Raw genomic sequence first — 24,964 nt, 5'->3', positions numbered from 1 at the left:
GCTTAACCTTTCAGTGCCTTCATTTCCTGATCTGTAATATGGGGACAGTGAGAGTACTTTTCCGCCATATCGTTATTATGAGAATTATACAGACAATTGTTAATATATGTGAAAACATTTGAAGAGAGCCTGGCATTGTTGTTATAGGATGTGTAACAGGTCGCTCGAATGTCAACAAGAGAGGCTTCATTTCCCTCTGCCTCCAGCCTGTTCCTCTGTAGTCTTCCCCATGTTGGCAATAGCACCATTATCCCATGGGTAGCTCAAGGTAAACACCTAGGAGTCATTCTTCATTCATCCATTTTCCTCATCCCCTAAATCCAATCCATCATCAAGCCTTTTCATGATACTCTCAAAATGTATTTCAATCAGGCCACTCTCCCCATCTCTGCTGTCACCGCCTTGGTCTAAGCCCCCATCATCGCTTGCCTGGACTTCTGTAATAGCCTCTTCGCTATGCACTGAATTATGTACCAGCCCCCGGCCCCCCATTCATACCGAACCCATAGTGTGATGGTATTTGGAGATGGGGTCTTTGGTAGGTAATCAGGTTTAGATGAGATGATGGGGATGGGGACCTCACAATAGGATTAGTGTCCTTAGAAGGAGAGATACCAGAGAGCTTGCTCTGTCTCTACCCACCATGTGAGGACATAGGGAGAAGGCAACAGTCTACAAGCCAGCATGAGAGCTCTCACCAGAAACTGACCCTGCTGGTGCCTTGATCTTGGACCTCTAGCTTCCAAAACTGCGAGAAAATATATTTCTTTGTTTAAGCCACACAGTCTATAGTATTCTGCTATGGCAGCGCAAGCAGAATTAGACTAAGACACCTCCTAACTGGTCACCTTGCTTCCATTCTTTCTCTTCTAAAATTCATTCTCCACACAAAAAGCCAGAGTGGTCTTTTAAAACTGTCACAGTCCCGCTCAAAACCCTTCACTAGCTTATTTTTGTCCTTACCACGAAACTGGAGCTCCTCACTCTGGCGCACACGGCTCTGGGTGACTTAGCTTTCGTCCACCTCTCTGGCCATGGCCCACTCTCCGCCTGCTCAGTGCACTGGGCCATCCTAGAATACAGTTCCAGCCTCAGAACCACGGAGCATTTGCTGCCCCCTGTCCTCAATGCTCTTCCTCCAGCCCTGGAATCGCTTTTATCCTCCATCTCCTGGTTCAAAGTGGCCTCCGGGACCATCCCATTTATAGCATCCCCGGCTCCCTTTCTTAATCACCCCCACCCGTAATGCTCACAACAATCTGACATTATCTTTTGATGTGTTTATTTGCATATAGCCTTCCCCAACCCCTACCTCACGCAAAGTCCATGTGGGCGAGAGACTTTTGTCTAGTTTCCCCATGCACCCCTGGCGTTAAGTGCCTAGCACACTGCCTGAGGCATTTGCGGTGGGATTTCTGAAGGAGCCTCTTGAGGGCCAGGGAGGTCAAGTGACTTTCTCAAAGCTGGCTTCCAGGGATTCTGCACTCTTCACACTCCCCGAGGGGCGTCTAGACGCTCTTGGGATGGAGAATTATTACCTTTCTCGGCTGCCTGAGCCGTGTGAGAGCTGAGTCTAGAAGTACTTTTCCGGCTTGAAGAGACGAGGAGCTGGGTGGGTGAAGGCAGGAGGGGCGGCAGGGCTGGAGCCTCCTGTGGGCGGGGCCTGGCTGCCCGAGCCAATGGGGCGCTGCGGCGCGGGGAGGCCGGGCGGCCGAGAGGAGACGCTAGCGCGCGGTGGGGGGCGGAGGTTGAGTTCCCGGACCTGAGCGGATCAGCCGGCGGGCGCCGCGGCATAGGCAACCACCCAGCTCTTGATTCCTGGTGGCTCGCACGGTAAGCAGAGCCCGCAGCGAAGTAGACTCTGTGGGTTTTCTGGCAGCAGGGAGTCCCCGCCACTTCCCGCCGGGGCTGTTGGTGGCGTCCTGGCGCCAGGCTGAGTCCCCGGGCGCTCCGGCTGTGTGCCGCGGGATGCCGGCGCGCGGAGGGGCCCGACAGGGAGGCGAGGAGCCGCCGCGCCACGCTGCCTCCCCGGGCTGCTGCTGCCTGGTCCCGGGGCCAACCCTGGGATAGACGGGGCCGACCCTGGGATAGACAGGTCCTCGTGCGGGGATGCCTGAGGGGCCCGGGAGCCAGAGGGTTTCAGGATAGTGGCTTCCAAGAGAATCTCCACCCAGCGCCGGGGCCCAGGGAAGAGCTTGCGGGTAGCTGGCGACCGCAGGGGCCGGACTTTGCTCTGCCTAGGTCTTCAGACGCCTCCTGACCTGTTGCCCCGGGGCTAGGAGTCAGATTTGTCAAGCCATTTCCTATTTCCAGGTCTCCTGGAACTCAGGAGAAATCTCAGAGCGGTTTTCTGGCCAAGCTAAGAGCAGAGAGACTAGCACTTTATGCAGCGCCCCGTGTATTTATTCAGCATTTATTGGGGTCCTATTGCGTGACAGACACTGTGCTAAGCCCTAGCGTCAGGAAGAAGTGCCTTGGAGGAGCTCCTGGGGCTAAGAAGGACAATACGAGGAACAATTACAGTGCACTGTAGTACAGGGGATGTTACGGGAGGGGATGTTACGGGAGGGGATGTTACGGGAGGGGAGGGGAGGGGAGGGGAGGACCATGAGCAAGCCAGGAAGGCGTCTGAGAGGAGGTGACTATTGAGTGGGGACTGGAGAAGTAGGAGGATTTGCCAGGCTGAAAGCTGTGTGGACTGGTTTGTGTGTGTGTGTGTGTGTGTGTGTGTGTGTGTGTGTGTGTATGTGATGGGATAGCAGGAATTCCAGATAGATTTTCCTGTGCAAAGGTAAAGAAACTGAAAAAGGCCAGTATCCTGACTTAGAACATCAGATAATCCTATATCAGCTAATCAAATAGGACCACAAAAGGTGGGTAGGAAATGAGCTGTTAACATGGCAGGAGCTAAAACATGCACAGAACTTAAAATGCAGCCTTAGACTATATAGAATATTGTCCTGGGGTCAAGAAGGGCAGTGGAAGAATTCTGGCAGCGCTGTGGACAATGGATGGAGACTGGAGCAGTAGAAAGCTGGTAAGTCGTAGTTCATATTTTGGATGGGGCTGCAAATACTCCGATCCCTAAAGGCAGCCCCATCTGCCCAGGAGCCCTGCTCCCTGGCTTCCAGGCATGGATCATTCAGGCAGGGAGATGTTGCCCATGTGATTGCTTGCCTCTGCAACCTGCAGATCATCTTTATATTGTTTCTGGAGGCTTTGACCTGGACCTTGTCATCAGGGATGCCCCCTGGAGGACTGTGAAGGGTACCTCTGCCTGCCCTTTCTGATGTGGTTTCCCCTCTCCCTGGGCTCCTCCTTCTGCTTCACAGAGACACAGCCTCAGCTGTTAGAGGCTGTCGTGAAGAGCAAGGTCTTGCCGGGGAGTCAAACCCGAAAGTCACTTTGACCATGTGTCTTGGGGACGTTATCAACCTTTCTGAACCTCAGTTTTCTGACTTAAAAGGAAGTCATCATCCCCACCTGTCATCGGTTGGGTTCCCTGGAAAAAGACTTGGAGGCTCTGAGAGTTGTGTGTAGGAGGATTCTTGGGGAATGGTCTCCGTCTCCAAGGGAGGGGGTGGTGAGGGAAGCAGGATGGGGCAGAGGGAGAAGTTGGTCTGTGATGCAGAGCAAGAGAGGCCTCAGTGGATCTTCTGAGGCATGGGGCCAGGCCTTTGAAACCCCATGTTGACCAGCCAGTGGGGGCAGGCTGCCCCCAGGGAAGGGGGCACAACTTTGGCTGTCCTTCAGCAGGACAGTTCCTGAAGCAGAACTCAGCTGGGAGCCATGCATAGCCAACACTCCCAGCAGCCGGCACAAGGGAGTAAGTGGTGCCTCGGTCTTGGGGGGACCGAGAACTGTAGCACGGCAGCCGCCTTACAGCGTGGGCTTGGGAAGTGGCTGAGATGACTGACAGAAGGTGCGCAGTGCAGAACAGGCATTTAAGAAGTGTTCCTTTTCTCATCTTTAAACTTCTTGCCTGTGCCTGAAAATGGATTTTGGAGTTTGAATTGAGTAGATCAGCTTCTGTGAGGAAAGAACCTTTCAGGATAATGGCCACAATGACTACTATGGAGTGTCTGTTTTGCATATGCATTCTCTCCTAGCTGCCCAGTGATACTCCAACTTAGGTACTTCTATTCTTATTTTACAGTTACATGTACAGTTAGTGTTTTCTAAAACCCAACAGAGTAGGTGTCCTTTTGCCACAAAATAATAACAATAACGACAACAGCAAAAATGATAATGACTTGTTACAGTCTATGCAGTGATTTCATAGGTGGATTGATTAAGTAATTAATAATTAAGTCATCAATGCGCATTGAGTGTCTCCTAAGTGGTCGGCACTGTCCTAGGCGCTGGGAATACAGTTCTGTCTGTTAGGGTAGACAGAGACTGACATTAAATGCTTTGATTCCTCCAAAGCAAACATTGAAGGATGGACCGTTGCATAGCCAGGGTGTGATGGAGAGTAACAGGCTGTCTTCCCAATTGACTCTTTCTCACCCTTCGGTTTCAATATAACCACCTCAAAAAGGCCTTTTGGAGCATCCTGTGAAAAGCAGTTCCCCTCTCTTTTACTCCCCCTTCATCACACTTGCTTATACATTTTATTTACTTCCCTGTCATTGGTCGTCCCCACTAGACTGAAGGCTCCAGGAGATCATACATCACTTTATCCTAGCACAGTGTTTAGCATGTATTTATTGAATGAGTGAAGTGAATGAAGGGTAGATCTGCTTAGAAGAGTGGTATCACCAGTAAGAGATATTTACACTGAGATCTAAGGGATGAGGAAGATCCAGCAATGCCAAGGTCAAGAGGCAGAGAGAACAGCTTGTTCAAGGACCAGGAGGTGGAGGAATGGAGCATGGCATGATTGGGGAGCAACCTGAGATGAATTTGGAGAAATAGATGGTGCCTTGGAAGGCCATGCTGAGCTTGGATTTTACTGAAAGTGCAATGAAAAGTCAGTGAGGGATTTTAAACCTAGTAATGACCTGGCGTTATAAATACAGTATATAATTGTTTGTTGTCTGTCATGCCTCTGGCATGCCTCTGGCAAGCTCCGTGAAGAAAAGTGCTCAGTAAATATTGCTGAAGTGAATGGGTGATGGTGTTTATGCAGCTACCAGGTGAAAAACAGAGTAGGGAGAAGAATGGGACCTTGTCACAAATGGGGAGTTTGGTGAGAGAGGTGTTGGTATCCTGGCTGCAGGCTAGCAATAGTGTTGGAAAAGTAGAAGAATTGGAGCTGTATTTGGGGTGTTAAATGGACAGGACTTGCTGATACATTACGTGTCAGGAATATGGGAAAGGGAAGGGTCAAGGATGACCCCCCAGGTTTATGGTTCAAGATTGGGTGGATGTCAGATGTCCATCAACAGGGTAATGGATAAACAAAATGTGGTAAATACTTACAGTGGAATATTACTCAGCCATAAAAAGGAATGATGTACTGATACATGCTACCATGTGAATGACCCTTGAAAACATGCTAAGTGAAAAAAGCCAGACACAAAAGGTCACATATTACATGATTCTGTTTATATGAAGTATTCAGAATAGGCAAACCCACAGAGACAGAAAGCAGGTTGGTGTTGGCCAGGGGCTTGTGCAGAGAGGGAAGAAGGCTAAGTGGGGCATGACTGTGTAAAGGGTAAGTGGTTTCCTTTTAGGGTGATGAAAATGTTTTGGTACTAGGTAGAGGTGGTGGTTGCAGAATATTGTGAATGTATTAAATGCTACTGAGTCATATACTTTCAAAAGGTTAATTTTACTTTATACGAATTTCACCCCAATTACCAAAAAAAAAAAGATTGGTGGATGGGAGCACCAGAGAGTGGAGATGCGGAACAGGCTGTGGTCAGGGGAGAAAATCCACATGCTCTCTTGGAGATGGCCTGGAAGACATCCACACAGAGCCTAGGGGGGACATCTGGACTGGAGAAATAAATAAGGGAGTTGTCAGCACTTAGATGTCAGCCAGTAAAATAGGTGGAATCTAGGGAGAGAGAGAGTGTAGAGGAGCACATCCGAGCCTGGATCATTCTTTAATTTGATCCTCATAACTGCCTATGAGGAAGGTGCTCCTGTTCTCATTTTCAGGTGAGGAAACCAAGGCCCCCTAAGAATGAACTTGCCCAAGGTCAGACAATTTGTTCCTGTCTTTCCCCTGGCTTCCAGTCCTTTGCCTTTCACACCTCAGCGTGATGCTATTTAGAACTTCAGCAAAGACCTTCCCTCCCTTCCAACCTCCTGCCTCTCTCCTTCCATCCTCCCTCCTTCCCTCCTTTCTTTCTTTCTTTCTTTCTTTCTTTCTTTCCACAGTCATGATTGAGTACTCACATGTGGCAGGCACTGTGCTGGGCATATGTTGGTGAAGGTAGAAATGGCTCTAATCTTGTGGAATTTACCTAGTAAACAAGCAGCTGCAGTCCACTGATACAGGGGACCATAGGAGCCTGGAGCAGGGGCGTCTGTCCTAGATTTGGGGATGGGAGGAGGCTTCCTAGAGAAAGTGACAGCTAAGCAGAGATCTGTAGCAGAAGCAAAAGAACTGAGCCTGAGAAAGAGAATGATTCTCTGGAAGGTTCATGATCCCTGAACACCTGCTATGGGAATTCCCTATTCTTTTCACTCCCCAGTTCTTCACATGTTACTGGCATTTTCCAGCTCATCCAGAATGTCTGTCTTTTCTATAACCCTGGAGGCAATAAGTAGACAAATAGCTCGGTTTGATTTCAAGTGGAAGCTTCAAAGGAGTAGCAAGGTATGGTGCAAACAGCCTGGCTTTCAAAGCCAGGCTCCATCTCTGAGCAAATGACTTAGTCTCTGAACCTTACTTTCTACACCTGTGAAATTGAGCCAGTCACATCCACTGCTCAGTGCAGGAAGTAAATGAGATGATGTAGTAACGTATTGGGCACACAATAAATGCTCAGAAAAACGTCGTCTCATTTATCTTTTGGAGAGGAAGCTTTTCTGAATAGACCAGTGGTCTCCACACTCTGAACACTGTTTAAAATATAGAAATCCATGCATCCTCTGAAGAATCTAATTCAGATGGTTTGGGGTGGAACATAGCAATCTGTATGTTTAGAAAGCACCCCAGATGATCCTGATAAAAGCAAGATCCAGGAACCACTGGCTTAGACCAAATGCTTGAAGTCTTTCCTATGATGTACACAAAAGGGTTAAGCATCTAGAAGCAGATAATGCCTTCTAGGAATTATTAGCCAATGACGGTGCTGACCGATGATGTAATGCCTTTGGCTGGCACTCTATTGGTTAAGTGTATTGTTTCTCTTGCTTCAGCTGTGTAAGGAGTAGAGCTGGAGCCCAAGGGTTAATAATTCTGTGGCAGCACATAGAGCTATTTTTTCCCCATTTCTCTTCTGCTAGGTGTGAGTGTGTAGCGTGGCTCAGCTGGCTGCTGCCTTTCTTCCAGTAAATAGCTGCACCTTCCTCCTTACCTCTTCCTAAGCAGAGCACATGTCTCCATAGTACTCCGGAGGGGGGTGATCAGGATTGTTTAGGGAAGAGAGAGCCCTTTCAAAGTTCCACGCAGCAGTCTCTCCTTGCCACTGGGGATGGGCACAGCTCCAGCTGCTCTGACCCGAAGAGGTCCCACTGGATGAATTGCTAAACGGCCACCTGCTTCTGAGCATTGTTCAACCTTGTGGGATCCTCGCAACCGGGAGGTAAGCCCCGGGTTTTGGAAGGAAGAGTGGACCTGGAGGAGAGGAGCCTTGGGGCAGTGGGAGGAAACAGGCACAGGCTCCATGCAAAGCTGCCCGCACGTGCGGTGTGAGCTGGGCCAGGACGGTCTCCCTGTGTGTGTCTATTTACTCAAGAACACAACGTGGGGCTTAGATTAGGGAGACACTGGTGGGGAGTGTGTTGGCCAGGCACTATCCACAAGCGTGCTCTCGAAGTAGCTTTCTGCCAAATGCTTCTGGGAGAGGAATGCTTTTCTCTGGGGGTCTGGGGCAGGAGGCGGGGCATCAGGTTAGCACTGTCTCCCTGAGCCAGCTGTCACCCGGGCCCTTCTGTATCTTGCCTGGGCTTCCTCTTCAGTGTTCCCACTCAGCTGAGTGGCCCTTGGTGGACTCTGGTTTCTCCAGAAATACCTAAGGTTTCTCCTGAAACCTTAGGTATTTCTCCTGAAATACCTAAATGGTCTCAGGGATTTTTGATTGTGTTTTTTAGGGGGACCTTTGGATCCCTGACCCTTGAGTTATGGGTGTGCCTTCGTGAATTTGGGCATGTTCCTAATTGTCCCATGCTGGAGCTCTTAGGGGTGGTGGGAGGGAGGGAATTATTTTTGTATTATGACAGTGCAGTTGTGAGGATTTTCCTGTTTGTGTGTAAGGGGGCATGCGTCACTGCCCTGACCTGAGGCTTCTCACCTTGCCCAGAGAGGATCCTAACGCAGCGTGTCTGCCCCAAGGTGTACAAACTGAAAAAAGTCAAAATGGGGAGGGGAAACGGGAGCAGAGTAACTGGGAAGGGCTGCTAGCAAGAAACTCTACTCATTTCACAGGGAATTCAGGGAAACCTTGCATTTCGTGGATAAACTATGATGCTTCGTCTCTCTTGCAGCCCTCCCCCAAATTGGTAAATAAAAAGTTCCATTGTTTTTATTTTTCAGAATTTGGTTATACATGGAGTGTCCCCAGTTTATTTAGGGAGAGCAGAGCCTGCAAAGGTTTCTCTCCATGTCTTGTATGACCCCTGGCGTCTGCCACCCTGTGTTCTGGGTCAGGCTTTGCCTGACATGTAGGTTCTTGGGCAAGTCACTGTGCCTCTCTGAGCCTCAGTTCCCTCATTGTCAATCACAGAGGTAGGAGGGGGTCGGACTAGCTGACTTTTAGAGCCCTTCCTCTCTGGCTGTCTGTGCTCTGGATCATGAAGAGCCTCAGAGTCTGAGTCTGTTGATTAAGTGGATTGGGTGTGGGTAAAGGATGTTTGCGTAAAGGGACACGTAGCATGTGTCCTCTGGGTGCTGGGGCCTTCACACACATTTTAACTCATGTAACCCTCCCAGTAGACCTGGCAGGAGGGGGGATGTACAATCTAAAGATGTGAAAATCGAGGTTGAAGGAGTTCAGTGACTTACCCAAGATCATCATTCAGTGAATGTTGACAGGGGTATTTGTGCTGGTCACTATACTGGGATGGCGGTACGTGGCAGGATAACGGGAGGGCTGGAGCTGGAATCCTCATCTACCTTTGCTTCTTTGTGTGCTCTTCATTCTACTAGAAATCACGCACTGATTTTCAGATCTACTAATTCAGCCAGATTATTGTGGATTATCCAGTTTACTGTCTGGGACAGCAGGCGGTCCCTGGATCTGAAAGGGACTTTACAATCCTTTGAACCAGGCCCCTCCATTTATATCTGGGAAAATGAAGGTCTAGAGAAGTTAGGTTACCTGACTCACTCAGTGAGTCAACAGATGGCAGGGATGACTCCTTGCCTTAGGTGTTTGAAGTGGTATTATTAGTAAAGAGTTTGTTTAAACCTTCATTTGAGAACTTTGGGATCATTTCGACTTAGTTATTCTTACCTCCAGGCCCTTTTGAAGTGCCAGAGGGTTGGAGTAAGACTCATTGAGCACCTAGTGTGCGCTTGATGTTGAGGCAGGTGTCTGAGACACGGATGAGGTTGGTAAGCAAGCAAAGCGGGAGACCTGGTCAGCTTCCCTGGAGAGACTCAGGATGCAAGCTGTGTTTCACGAGCGTCCAGTTCACAGGTCAGCAATCTTTCCCAGTGGAGGGGCTGCAGCCCTGACCCTTTGTCTCCGCATGTGGCTGGCACCTAATTTATACCACTGTAAGAACACTTGCCACATGACATGAGATCTCCGTTCTTCCTCTTCGCAGCTAGGCTGTGTGTTTCCAGGGCACAGCTCCCAAAATGTAGGACCTAATCAGTGGAGCCACCTTGTGGGGAGGTGGGTGTCAGTATCTTGGATGTGCAGAGATGTACACCCAGAAATAAAAGCCATCGAGTTATTATTAAAAAGGGCAGCGCAGATGTGTGACGCTTTTCTTGATCACTATAACGTTAAGAAGGAATCATCCTAATAGCAGGCTTCAAATATCCTAACGATTATCATAGGAAAGAGGGGTTATAATTGTTCTGCAGGGCTGGAGAGCAAAGCCAGCAGCCATGAGTGGATGTGGAGGGGAGCAGGTAGCAGGTAAATGCAGGAAGAGTGTGCTGATGGTAGCAGTGGTCCAGTGGGTAGGACCACTGTCATCAGAAGTGTGTGGTAACCTTCAGGCATTGCTGCCCTGGCAAAGAGTAGCATTTGGTAGTCTCTGATTTCCTATCTGGATCTAAGACCTCTTGATTACCTATCAAGCAGGAGTGAATGAGAGGAGGCCAGAGGTAGAGTAGAGCTGCGTCTGACTCATATTTAGATTCCAAAGCCATAGTGTGGGGTGGAAATCATTCATAACCAAAATACCTTTGAAAATATTTTCACTGCCCCCAAAATTGCACTATACATGGTTTTTGTGTATGCAACTCTGAACAATAATTCCTGTGCCAACTAGTATGTAAAACACTGACCAAGACTAAAAGAAGTCACAAAATGAAATTTATATGCAGTTGTGGGGTTTCATACTGCTCTGTCTTGAAGGTAACTGCAAAATTTCTCACTGGCATAAAGTGGGGGGATAGAGAATTCTCAAGGTGTTCGTGTTTGCTTGCAGGGTTTATGCCATTGTTTTGGATAAACAGCCTCTAATACTTCATACAGGTAACTCTTTTTAAATGATAATGAAAATTAAATGAGATAATATATGTGGGTACCCTGATCTGAGTTACAGAGCAGACGCTGAGTACACTTTTACTGGAAGGTACTCAGCCGCTTGCTTTAGCAGACTTGCTGATGCTGGTCTTTGAAAAGTTTTAGTGAAAAACTTGGTCAGCTGTGTCCAGGCTGGCATTTCCTACTTGAGGTTGGCATGTCTGTTTGGCTTCTCTGGACAGTGCTCACCGTCATGCCTCTGACTATTCCTTCTAAAATTCAAAGTGGGAAAAGAATGAGGTTGGACGCTACACAGACCTGAGTTCAAAGCACCGGCCATTGCCTGTAGATGTGTGACATTGGGCATGTTACTTAACCTCTCTGTGTTTGGGTTTTTTCACTTATGAAAATGGGATCCATAGACCCCACCGTGCAGGATGGATGGAGGATTAAATAAGAACCTTTAGAGAGTGCCTGGAACATGTAGAGTAGGTGTCCTCTTAAGTGCTGATTTATTCCTTCTCCTTGGAAGGGTGTTGAGGAGAGGTGGTGTATTTTTTCTTTCTTCAATCTCATCTCCAACTCCTTTGCCCACATTAGTAGATGCCCACTTCTAGATGGCTTTTTACAAGCCCGTAGGAAACCCCATGTGGCCTTACTCTAAGAATGAGCGTGCTTACAGCCTTGCCCTGTCCTAGCTCATCCTCATGCTAGTTACCTAACCAAGCACCCAGAAGGCTGCACTTAGAAGGGAGATGTTGAGCTTAAATCATTTTTAAAGCACCAATAGCTGAACTAAATATTCTGGGCTGGGGCTGCTTTACTCAGAGGCCAAGTGGGCAGGTGATTTGAGGGATGCTACAAAGAAGCCAAAGTATGTCTCCAAGTTCAAAGCATTGGGAATTCCATCATTGAATATTCATCTCTTGGGTTTATTCATTAATCATTTAACAGATATTTATGGAGCTCTTATCTTGTGATAGGCAGTGTCCTAGATGCTGAGGATGAGAGGTACAGACAAGATTCCTACCCTTGTGGATCTTATATTCTGGTGGGGAAAAAGAAAATAACCATAAAGCACATCCAGTGAGATGTCAGTTAGCGATGAGTGCCATGAATTAAAATGAAACAGTATAAGGGCAGGGGAAATGCCATTATAGAAAAGTCAGTTAAAGAAGGTCTCTCTGAGAAGTTGATATTTGAGCAGAGGCATGAAGGAGGTTTAAAAATGGGTTTTTGGAAATATCTGTGGAAAAGAATTCCAGGCAGAGGATATAGTGAGTGAGCCTCGGGGTAGGTAGAGAGACACAAGAAGGGAGAGTTTGAGAAGATGTGATCTGAGAGGTACCTGAAACCAGATCTGGTGGGGACTCATGGGCTGTGGAGAGAAGTTTGGATTCTATTCTAAGTTGGAGGTTTTGAACAAGGCGGTTACATGGTTTGACTTATTCTTTCAACTCATTTTATTTTTCTAATTGCCATATGATAAAATTGACTTTGCTTTGGCATAGAGTTCTGTGACTTTTGACACATGTATAGATTCATGGAACTACCAACACCTCAGTGAAGACACAGACAAGTTCTTTCATCAAAAAACTCCTTCCTGCTATCCTTTTGTAACCACAAACACCCCACTTCTAACATATGGCAACTACAGCTGTACTTTCCTTCACTACCGTTTTGTCCTTTTGAGAATGTCATATAAGAAGACTCATACAGTATGTAACCTTCTGAAGGCTGGCTTCTTTCCCTCAGCATAATGTCTTCAAGATTCATTCATGTTGTTGGGCATGTCAAGAGTTTGTTCATTCTTATTGCTGGCTAGTGTTCCATTGAATAGACATATCACAGTTTGTCTATCCATTCACCCCTGGAAGGGCCCTTGGGTTCTTTCCAGCTTTGGGCAGTTATGAATAGAGCTGTTATAAACATTTGTGTCCAGGTTTTTGTGTGAACATACGTTTTTGCTTCTCTAGGGTAAATAAATACCTAGGAGTTGGATTGCTGGGACATATGGTCAATTTACATTCAGTTTCATAAGAAACTGCCAAACTATTTTCCAGCATGGTTGTAGCATTTTGCATTCCCTTCAGCAGTGTATAAAAGTTCTAGTTGCTCTGTGTTCTTGTCAGCACTTGGCATTTTCAGTATTTTTTATTTTAGCCATTTAGTGGTATCTCACCATGGTTTTAATTTGCATTTCCCTAATGGCAAATGATGTTGAATATCTTTTCATGTGTGTTTTTGCCTTCCTTATATCCTCTTCGGTGACGTGTCCGTTCAGGTCTATTACCCATTTTTTAAGTTGCTTTTGTGTTTCTTACTCTAGAGTTTTGAGGATTCTTTATATTTTCTGGATATCAGTGCTTTCTTGAATATGTGAGTTATGTTTTTTTAAGGAATCATTCTGAATGCTTTGTGGAAAGGAAGTTGTAGGGGACAAGGGTCAAACTGGAAGGATCAGCAAGTGGACCATTGCAGTAGTCCATGGGCAGAGATGATGTTAGTTTGGACTAAGGTCATTGGGGTAAAAGAGGTGAAAAAGTGGTAAAAAAAAATCTTTTGAAAGTAGAACCATCTGAACTTGGTGATGGATGGAATGTGAGGGAGAAGAGGATTCAGGGATGGCAACATCGCTGGAAGTGCCAAGAATCTAAATGTAATTCAGGCATGTTCTCTGCCCTCAAGAAGCTCACAGTCTGGTGAGGGGAGATGCATTGTAAGCAGTTCACCTGGAATATGACAAGGTGTGCTCTCAGAGCTCACGGGAAAAGTCCTGGAGGAGCCCAGGTGACAGAAATGGCCAAGTGTAAGTTGTACAAGGCCAGCTCTCTGGGAAGCCTCTCTAAACTTTAGTGTGTATTAGAGTCAGTTTGGGAGGTTGGTAACAATGCAGCTGACTGGGTTCCCACCCCAAAAGTAGGAGGTCTGTGGTCAGCAAGCACCACAAATCATTCTGTGTCAGTGATTGGCCGACCACCCTATGAGAAACTCTTGGGGGAGCTAGCTGGGGTGACTTCACAGAAGAAGTGATGTTTGAGGGGAGGTGTCAGTGTTTAGCAGGAATTCTGACTTGGAGAAAGCTGGGGAAAGGGCAGCCAGGCAGAGCGAAAAGCAAAAGCAGAAGCTTGGAAATGATAGAGAATGGCTGGAGCCAAGAGGAAATGTAGGTTGGTGATGATGATGATGATGGTTGAGCAAAGAGTACATGTCTGTTTAGTGATGGGTGGGAGTCATGTGACTTCCTGTGCTCAGTGAGTCTAAAGGGATTGCAGCAACTCATCAGCTCCCTCTTTACTAACAAGGGGCCTGCCAAAGTGAAAGGTACCAAGCAGTCCAAGAGCGGGGTGTGCAGAGGGCCTGCTGTGCTTTCAAAGTCTCCTGTGTCGCAGCGCCTTTGAGGAAAGCTGTGGCTACAGTGAACGAGCTGGCTGGCATGGAGTATGCAGAGGTTGGTTGCAGGATGCCCTCTACCCAGTCCTACCCTGGGCCTTCCTCAAAGCTCACAGACTCTGCCTCTCCTTCCTGCACATACGTCATCCTGCCTGCTTTCCAAGGAGGCCAGAGCCACATCTTCCTGTGGCTTAACTACTAATTCATTGCACACTCGCTATGTGCCAAGCCTCGTTCAAAGCACTTCACATGGATTAACCCATTTCATTCTCACAACCAGCCTATGGATGAGATAGAATTATTATCCTTGTTTATAGAATTATTATCCTTGTTTTAGGATGAGCAACGTGAGACACAGAAAGATGAATGACAGGCCCAGGTCACAATGCTGGGAAATAGAAGAGCTGGGATATTAACCCAGGTCGTTTTGACTTCAGAACCGATGCTTTTAACTATTATGCTGCATAAACCCTCCAGGGCATCTTCGGAGTATTCAATAGTAGTAGCAGCAATAACACACATACAATAGTTACTGTGTCACCATTGTGTTATTCTTAGGGTTATTCCCTGTAGGGACTATTTCAGTGATAAAGTTTCCTGTTATGAAGATTTTTCTTTTCCGATTTTAGCCTTTGGGTTAAAGCTTACTATTTTTATTCTTTCTTGTCTGGTTAATAAAAACCAGTATGGTATATCTTTTTTGAGGTTTGAAAGAGCAAAATAAAATGTTATAATACATGATGATCCTAAAAGTTGTTGTTGTATGTGAGACTGTTCACCATTATACTAGATGACCCTAGATTATTATGTCTAGAGTTCTTCTAAATCTGTCTTTCCGCTTCAAGTAGCCAGTGTACTTTCCTCCGGCAAAATTCTGATTTGCTGTGTGTGTTTGGCTGAAGTCAGGGAAGGCAAATTACCCAATATACATGCATTGTTTCCTAAGGAAGAATCAATATAACCGGACTGAAGACCTTTTCTCCTTTTGTAAAGTATAGAAAAAGTGCTGTAAACTGGTGGGTCTAGGGCCTTTTCTTCCCTTATTTCAACTGTGTTGTTGTCTTAGGAGTTCTGGTTGCTCTAACAAACTACCATAGACCTAATGCTTAAACAACAGACATCATTCCTCGCAGTTCTGGAACCTGGGAAGTCCACCATCAGTGTGGCTGGGTTCCGTCAGAGTCTGCTTCCTGCTTTGCAGATGGCCATGTTCTTGCTGTGTCCTCGCTGGGTGGAAAGCAGGGAGAGAGGACGTAAGCTCTCTCTTGTGTCTCTTCTAATAAGGGCACAGTCCCATCATGAGGGCTCCACCCCCATGACCTAATCACCTCCTAAAGACCTCATCTCCTAGTACCATCACATTGGAGATTAGGGCTTCAATATGTGAATTTGAGGGGGGACACAAACATTCAGTCCATAGTAGTTGGGTGGTTGAATTTGCTGCCTAACCAACCCCAGGCAGGAGTCATCCCGTTTTACAGAAGAGTCAAGTTAGGAATCTCGGCTAGGAGTCAGGCTAGACTGACAGACAACACAGAAGGAGAACTGCATCATCTGGGAGAGTTTTGAAGGTTCCTGAGCAAAAGGAATGTCTGAGCTGAAGTTTGAAAGATGAATGGAGTTCACTAACCCCATGGGATTGGGAGGAGGGGGGCGCTTAGAGGAGAATAAAAGAGGATGGTATTCCCGGAAGTGGAAAAAGCATAGGCAGAGGCATAAGACCACGTGGGAGGAAAGCAGATAGGAGTTAGTGGAGATAATGTGAAAGGGTACCATGGTGGGAGAGGAAGCTGGAGCTTCAGCTGGCCGGGCAGGAAGGGTCTCAGAGCTGCATGGAAGAGCTTGGATATACATCAGGGAGCAACTGTGGTGTTTAAGCAGGGCAGTGACATGGTCAGATTTCTGTTTAAAAAAAAGTCTCTGACACTGTATGCTATGGAAATGGATTTGGAGGAGACCTAATTGGATACAGGGAGACAGGAAGGAGGGTTTTACAGTGGTCCATGAAGGAGATAGTGCATGTCTGAACTGGAAGTTGAGGGAGACGAAGAGAGTGGGAAAGCATCCCTTTCATTCATTCCCACACCCAGAACAAACCCCTTTGCTCTATTATGGGACTGTGTGGAGGTGAATCTGATACAAGCCCTGTCCTCAAAACGTTTATAACATAGGGGCATGGAAGAAACCATTGACAATACAAGAGGTGGGTTCACTCGGTTTCTTTGGCTCACGAATATCTTTTGAATGCCTACCATGTGCCAGCCCTTTCTGGTGGGTGCTGGAGATGTAACAGTGAAAAAAGAAAAACCCAAATCTTTGACCTTATGGGGACCACGCTGAAGTTGGGGGGCAGCAGAGAAACAATACACTACAAAAGTAAGATATGTAATATGTTGGATGGTGATAGGTAATTGCAGAGAAAACTAAAGCAGGGAAGGGGAAAAGGAGTGTTGGGAGCAAATTTTTAAAAGGGTATTTGATTAAAGGGCTAAAGGAGGCAAGGGAACATTAATATACAAATGTGGAGGCTGAAACACCTCCCTGGAGACATTGTGGTTATAGCAGCATTGAGCATGGCCCTTGGGGCCAGACAGACCTAAATTTGAATCCTGGCTCCATCCCATACTGGCTGGGTGACTTTAGACTGTCATCTCACCTCCCTGAACATGGATTTGTTTATCCATATAATGGGGTTGGTGACACCCATCTCCCAGGACTGCCATGAGGCCTCACTGCTCAGCGTGGAGCCTGGCGCCCTGAAAATGCTCGTTATATGGTTCATATTCACGATGGCAGGAACGATTCTGGTGGGGCATCGCCAAGGCTTTATGGGAAGGGGGCCCTGGGAGGCGAAACAGGAGTCTAGGAGCAGGATTGCCTTACCAGGGCTCTTCTGCTGTGGGCTCTACAAAACAGTCCTGGGGCCCCAGGGCCGAGAGGCAGGAGAAGTCCCAGAGTAGCCCCAGTTTTCCTCCAGCAGCTCAGGGGTCCTTCACCATCTTGGCTATTCGCAGTACGATCCAGGGAGGGGAGAAAGGCTGAGTTCTAGCCTGACTCCTAGTCGAGATTCCTAACTCGACTCTTCTGTAAAATGGGATGACTCCTGTCTGGGGTCAGTTCTCGGGGGCTACGGGATCACTCGATTCCTCCCTCCACCCCTAATCCCCCTTCTCCAAAAAAGAAGATGCTGCAGCACTCGGGGCAGGGGAACCCTGGGGCTGATGTCATGCCACGTTCTGAAGCCCTTGAAGGTCTCCACCTTTCCTGAGAAGGATTCTGTCCCCAGGCAGGTCCAAACCCCCTGGGAAAGGATATGAGAAAACCTTTCTGTGATTTAAAAAAGTAAGTGGAGGGCTTCCCAGGTGGCGCAGTGGTTGAGAATCCACCTGCCAATACAGGGGACATGGGTTCGAGTCCTGGTCTGGGAATATCCCACATGCTGTGGAGCAACTAAGCCCGTGCGCCACAACTACTGAGCCTGCGCTCTAGAGCCCGCGAGCCACAACTACTGAGCCCGTGTGCCTAGAGCCCGTGCGCCTAGAGCCCGTGCTCCGCAAAAAGAGAAGCCACCACAATGAGAAGCCCCTTCGTTGTGCACTGCAATGAAGAGTAGCCCCCGCTCGCCGCAACTAGAGAAAGCCCGTGTGCAGCAACGAAGACCCAATGCAGCCAAAATAAATAAATAAATTTATTTAAAAAAAATTTAAAAAAATTTTAAATAAGTAAAAAAGTAAGTGGAGTTCAGAGAGCATTGGTGGGTGTGAAGGCAAGTCCAGCTTATCTTCAGCAGTTTGACCAGCAAGCGCAGCAGAAACAGCTGTTTTCTGCAGGAGCTGGAGGCCCCCGCCGCCATCTCCATGCGGACTACTGTGCAAAAACCTCCCCTTGCCTGCAAGTGACAGCTGGAGAGGACTCGGGGGCCACACTCTGGAAGGAGTTGGCATCGGCTGCCTGGGGATGTTTGGGTGGAAATCTGATGCCGGGATAGGAAAGCTCTGCTTCCCATGGGCGCTTCCCTCCACCTGTCACATGGCATCAACCATGAGGTATCATAGTGCCTGGCCTAAGGGGGCATTACTGCTGCTTGGCTAAGGCCAGCTACTTCCCCAGCTCAGTTGTTCCTAAAGAGGAAGGAGGGAGGAGGAGAAACAAACAGACAAAACTTGTGGTTCAAGGCCTAGACTGTGAGGTCAGAGGAACCTGATTAGAGTTCCATACCTTCCTTGCTGTGTGACCTTGGGCAAGTTACTGAACCTTTCTGAGCCTTGGGTGCTTCAGCACTAAAATAAAGATACTAGAACCTTCCTCATAGGATTATTAGGAGTATAGGAGAGAGTGAGGGTACAGGTAAAGTGCTTAGTTGAGTGTCTGACATGTAGCAGGAAGTCTGTCCATGTTGCTATTATCAATATAGACTGACAAATATTATTAGAAATCAGGATAAAGGAAGGTAGAGAAAGAAACCATTTTTCTGTGTCTGGTTCCTTCTGTTGAAAGTGAGAATCAAAGATGCGCATCTGAGGTCTTCAGATCTGAGCTCCTCCTTTTCCCAATGGGAGAAGCCCCTGGGTGCAGGGGTGATGGAATGACTTGCCTAGGGGGATGCTGATGGATGCTGATTGTGTGGAATGGGGATCCAAACCATCTGGGCCCCATTCTGACTCCACACTGAATCACAGTGACAAGTGGGCAAGTTACTCTACCTTTCTGGTCCTCTGCATGGAAAGCAGATAATAACGAAGGATTCCTATTAGGACGAATTGATTGAATATATAAACAGGGCTTAAAACAGTACCTGGCACATAGGAAGCACTATATAAATATTATATATTTATAATATTGTTGCTATTGTTACTATTACAGTTATTGTATTACTATTAATATAATTGCTATTAGTTGCTACTATTATTGTTATTATTACCATCATTATCATCATCATCATCATTACTGTTAGGGTCACACAGGGAGCCAGTGGCAGTAGCTACTACCTATTTTAGCAAAAATCTGCATGCTAGCCTTGCCCACACCTGCTGCTTTATGTGAGCATGAGGCTTCCTGCCAGCTTCTCTAGCCTGCAAGAGGGGACTGTGTCCCCATAACTGCAGCTGAGCCCACTGTTCCCAGAACTTTCTGAGCCAGTGCTCTCCAAGGTGAAGGTCACTGCAGAGTCTGCCCCAGAGTGCTGCCTAGTAGGTGCCAGGCTATCAAGGAGCACCCCATTGATGTTGGTGCCCGGGTTGTTGGGAGGAGGGGGGCCAGCAAACCAGGGTATCACAGTGGTTGAAGGGCTACATCTGGAGATAGACTAGACTGATCTAGAGCCAAGATTTAATTTTGCCCCTTGCCCAGTACATGATGTCCTGCCAGTTGCTGAAGCCCCTGAGCCTCAGTTTCCTCATCTGTAAAATGGGGCTAGTAGTTGTATTTGCTTCACAGGGTTATGTGAGGATTAATGAAATGATGCTTTTAATTAAATTAGCTCAGTGCTTGAGCAAGCAGTCAGCCACATGGTGGTTATTAGTATTTTTTTATTTAGGAGAAAAGTACTCCTCAGAGAGGGGGAAGTGAGTGGCTAGCAAGTAGGCACTGATATCCTGAGAATCTTGTATTTTAATTGTGATAATTGTGGAATCAGAAAAAAAAAAAAAAACACTGGCTGAAGACTTGGGTGACCTATGTTCTGGGCTTGGCCTGGCTTCTACTTTGCTAAGTGACCATAGACAAGTCACTTCCTTGTCTGTACCTAGTTTCCCCATCAGGCAACAAAGTCATGGGAACGGGGGTGCCACACTGTATGGTTCTGTGTGATTTCACAGGTGTCCCTCCACCTCCCCAGGTCCAGCCCCTCCAGGTAACTGTGTTTCTGCCGAGGTATAGCCCGCACTCCCCTGGGGGCCTGGAGTCCTTCAACAGATGATTACCAAGCGCCCAGGGTGCCAATCCTGCATCTGGGTTTTGTGTGAGGTGCGGGAAATAGAGGACTGAGGGGGTCAGGTCCGACAGGAAGTGAAACCATTCCCGCTATAAAGAAAATGCCTCAGGAGGATAGAAGAAGATACAGTTGGTGGGATTGCGGGTCTAGGGTGAACATGAAATGGAGTGGTCGGAGAAGAGCTCTGGGGAAGTGGCATTGGACTTGAGGCCTGGATGACAAGGAGGCAGCAAGGGGGATGAGCCAGGGAAGAACATTCTGAGCAGAGAGAACAGCACGTGCAAAGGCCTGAGGGCAAGGGCAGTGCTGGGGAAGGAGGCTGGCTTGTTCGGGAGACAGAAAAGAGGCCAGTTTGGCTGTAGGCAGTGAGTGAGGGGGAGGGGGCCCAGACGATGTCGGCCTGCAGAAGAAGATTGAATGCCACCCGCACTGAAGGGCGGGAATCAGAGCAGGGGAGCAGGTGGGGAGACAGGGAGGTCAGAGGAGATCTTCCGGCTTGGTCCAGGTGAGGGATGACAGCGGCTCGGACGCTAGCGGTGACCGCGGAGTTGAAAGAAGTAGGTGGATTCAGAGGCTGCGTTGGAGATAAGAGCTGGTGATGGCCTGGGTGTGGGAGGCTCCAGAGGGAGGAATCCTGGCATCTCCTCACATTTCTAGCTTAAAGCACTGGATGGGGTATCTGCTGAGATGGGGAGGATGGAAAAGGGGCAGTATGGGTGGGGGAGATGGCAGGAAAACAGGAGTTCTGTTTTGGACCTCATAAATTTAAGATGCCTAATAGCATGCCTTTGCTCTCCAGAGTGAACTTGCTAAATTCCTCATTAGGGTGGCACCTGGCCACCAGAAGCACCGCCAGGCTGGCCACCTGCCCTGTGGAAGCTTAGGCAGAGGCTGTAGGAACTGAAGGTGATGAAATTGAGTGCTGCACTGCTTACAGCCTGTGCCCGCTCTGTCTCCCTGTCTCTCTGTTTTTATCTGTGTCTTTTTGTCTCTCTGTTTTTGTGTGTGTGTGTTTCTCTGTCTCTCTGTCTTTCCATCTCTGTGTTTCTCTGTCTCCTCATCTGTGAATACCTTCATTCAGGTGTTCCAAGTGACTAGTGTTTCCCCTCATTTCAGCCCTTCCTTTGCATCCTCAGGTATGTTGCAGACCTGAGCAAGCCTCCCAAAGATCTCCTTTGTCTCTAGCGGAAGGTTACTTATTTGGCTCCATGTGTTTTCTGACCCAGCAGACAGGACTTGCCACGGCTGGTTCCCAGGCCTTGGCAATGCTGGCATCTCTCCTGGACTCTGGGTGCCCGGCTCTGCCTGCCACCATCTCCAACTCAGTGAGTCTGCAGCAGACTTGGTCACTTCTCCAAACCTGCAGTGACGGGCACGTGCAGGCCTCCGCAGGGACACAGAGCCGCTCTCTTAGTCCTAACTGGTTGGTGAGAAGAGTCAGGGAAGCCTCCCCAGAGTAGAAGAGGGTAAGCTGAGTCAGAGGTAACCAGCTGAAGAATGCAGGAAAGCAAAGTAAGGTCGTGCCAGGCAGAGGGAATGGAGATGTGAAGCGGTTGTGTGGGGGGCAGGGCATACAGGATGGTGAACCCTAAGCAGACCTGTGTAAATGAGCTAAGTTTAAGGTACCCAAGAAGACAGATTCCAGGCTCATGGAGGCCCAAGGCACCATGACGCGATGGAAAATCGATAGGCCCCAGACAGACCTGGGTTTGCATCCTGATACCGTGGAGGGGCAGTGCTGTCTAGTGGTTACCGCCGTGCCCACCGGAGCCGGGTTGCCTGGGTTTGAATCACAGCTCTGCCCCTTGTCAGCAGTGTAAGTCTGGGCCTCAGTGTCCACATCTGTACAGTGCAGGTAATAACAGCACACCTACCTCATAAGGCTGGAGGAAGGACGGCATGAGTTAATAGGGTCAAGTGCTTAGAACAGTACCTGACAGAACTGTAATGATTACTTACAGGTTGAGTAAAGTACTTATCATCTCTGGACCTCAGTTTCTTTTTCTGTAAAACGGGGTGATTGCACTTCCTGGGCGGGGTTGTTGTGAGGCTTGGGGACCACTTGCAGGCCATCCGTGTGCAGTCCCTGGCTCCCCACAGAGGCTCAGTAAATGGTAGCCACCACCAGCACCACCAGCACTACCATTATCATGGTTGTTATTATACTTCCATGTTGGCTGGTCTGGCACCGAGTCCCTGCTCACTGACTCCCTCCCTCTGCCCAGCAAGCATCATGGATCACCCAGCCTAGAGACTGGAAATTAAGTGCTGTAAATCTAGGCCACAGTTGCCCTGGAAAACTATCTGCCTTTTGCTGGGCAGCAGTGATTCAGATGCTGTTCCGGCCATGCTAGCAGCTGTGTTGTCAGCTTTCCCCCAGGTCATGCAAAAGGCCGGCAGCAGGTCTCTCCCCGGAGCTTGTGCAACTAAGCATTGCACATGTGACCTCTGGGCCCAGTGCTGACAAGAATGGACCTATGATCAGCACAAGGAAATCCCGAGGCCATTCCACTCTCTGTTCCCTCCACTCACGTGGAATTTGGTTTCCACCCACAGTCCCTGTTAATGATGAAACTGGAGGGGACAGGACAGGCTCCTGGGTGTCACGGTTAGGTTCCCTCTGTGCTCTGTCCCTGTCTGTTTCTTATCCAGTCTTCATCGTAGGACGGCAGCATAGGGTAGCTAAAACTGGACCCCGGGAGACCCAGACTGCCTAGGTTTGAATCCCAGCTCCACCATTTAACCAGACATAAGGTCTTGGGCAAGTCAGTTCATCTCCCTGTGCCTCAGTTTCCACATCTTTAAAACAGAGATGATGTTAATACTGGTTTATATCTCATAAAGTTGTTATGACTAAATGAATCAGAGTTAAATGAAACTCACTTCTCTTTGCTAGGCTCTTATCTCTTTATTCATAAAATAAGGTAGTTGCACTAGATCCTCTTAAGATTCCACTTTAGAATTTCAGGCACTGCAGTATGTGGAAATGAATTCTGCTTCTGCTACTCACCTGCTGCTTGGTCTTGGAAAAGTAACTTAACCCCCTGAGGTTTTCATTTTGTTTTTTTAAAGGAAATAAAAATACCTCCATGATGGATTTTGATTAGTATCTGAATTAGAATATAGGTAAAGATATTATATATATATCTCTCTATAGATATAGATATAGAGGAGATATCTGTATCTCCTAGCAGAGTGTTTGGCACCTCATAGGTGTTCAATGAATGATAGCAATTAATTTCACATTGGAAACACTATAGAAGTATTGAATAAGAAAGAGTATTAACTCCCAACTCTTTTTCAAATTCCAAAGTAGTTCCTGAAAAAGTGGAGGGATGGAAGATAAAGAATCAGGAAGGAGGAAAAGAAGGAAGGGAAGGAAGAAGTGAGGGAGGGAAGAGGGAAGAAAAGAAAGCACAGAAGAAAATGGGATGGAGTTGATGATGCCCCACTTGCATTTTGATGATGGAGTTGATGCTGCCCCACTTGCATTTTCTGAACAGCCCCACATGCAGGATGAGGCATGAGAAGCTCTGCTGGGGGAAGGTTCCAGATCCTAGTTGCCCACCATCAGGGGACCTCCACTGCATTCCCCTACTCCCAGCCACACTCTGCATCCTAGTGGCATACCCAAACCTCAAAATTTCCTGACTTCATTTAGAGAGAATCCAAATGTTCTGTTTTCTGGTCTGTTGCTACAGAATGAAATGTGGGCAAGAGGACCTTTGGGCAGATCCCTCTCTAGGGACTTGGGCATTGGGGAAGTTGGTGGAAATTAGCATTTTACAGCTGACTTCTAGGCCTTGGCACTGATAAGGAAGGAGCTGTGATCGGCACAAGGAAATCTGTAAGCCGTTCCGCAGTCAGACTCGCACTGATGTGTACAGAGACTCAGATGTTTCCTTGGATACTAATTATTCTCGGTGTATACAGTAGTCGTGTTTTCTCAATAAAATCAGGGCACAGAGATTTTCTGGGTTTTCTTTGGCAGGGGTGGAGGGAGCAGAGCATTCTCAGCCCTGATTCTGGAAGTGGCTAGGGCTTAGGTTTCCAAACAAGGAGAAGGGCCTGGCAGTCTCAGATGCTGTCCCAGGAGTTGGGAAGTTGATCCTCCCACAGGCAACAGGCAGTCATGAATTTAAAGCAGAGATTAGATACTAGGGTCTTGTTGGATTAGTGGGGGCTGGTGAAATGAAGAGCCCAACTGGTCAAAGAAAAGAACAGAACCAGGCCAAGGTCAGCCCTTGGACCACTCAGAGGTTTAATTTTATGGTTAATAGGGTCAGTATTTTGATCTCATGATTATACAAGAGCCTGGAGTACCCTTGGACACCAAGCTCTGAGTCTGACTGGCAGAAAAGGTGCCCTGGGGAGCCCTAAGAGCCCCAGCCTTTGTAGTTGGTTTTGGAAAAGTGAGTTCATCATAAATCTTTTCAAACAGGGCCACAGAGAGTATTGATGAGGATGTTCTCGGGAAATAGAGATTCTATCCATTCATTCATTCATTCATTCTTGTTATTTACTGACTGCCTACAAGTTGCAGTGGATGCAGAGCTGAAATACAGACCCCGTCCTCAGTGAGCCTAAAATCTAAACCAATTATTGCTGTATCAGGAGCTACTACTATAACAAACAACCACAGCCTCCAGATGGCATAGATGATACACACTGTCTTGCTCACGTGTCTTCAGGTTGACTGGGAGTTGACTAACGTAGGCCAGGCTCGTCTGGGTGGCTCTGGGATGCAGCTTGAGTCCAGGTCTTCTCCACGTGTCTCTCCTCCTTAGATCCGTGGGCCAGCCCACAGAACATGCCCACGGAACATTTTCTCATGGCAATGTCAGAGATGCAAGAGGGCAAGTAGAAACACATC

General features: G+C 47.7%; 1 protein-coding gene across 1 annotated transcript in view; it reads left to right on the top strand.

The window, feature by feature from the left end:
• Window positions 1–1,766: 1,766 nt before the first annotated feature.
• SYN3 (synapsin III) overlaps window positions 1,767–24,964 on the top strand; it is a gene marked incomplete at its 3' end in the record, with an annotated part of 453,972 nt that continues 430,774 nt past the window's right edge. The window contains exon 1 of the mRNA XM_082667036.1: window positions 1,767–1,833. The remainder of the gene's footprint in view (window positions 1,834–24,964) is intronic.

This window comes from Grampus griseus (assembly GCF_964374135.1).
Source record: "Grampus griseus genome assembly, chromosome: 11".
NCBI lineage: Eukaryota > Metazoa > Chordata > Mammalia > Artiodactyla > Delphinidae > Grampus > Grampus griseus.
The sequence above is the reverse complement of the archived record's forward strand: the minus strand, read 5'-3'. Positions and strand labels throughout refer to the sequence as shown.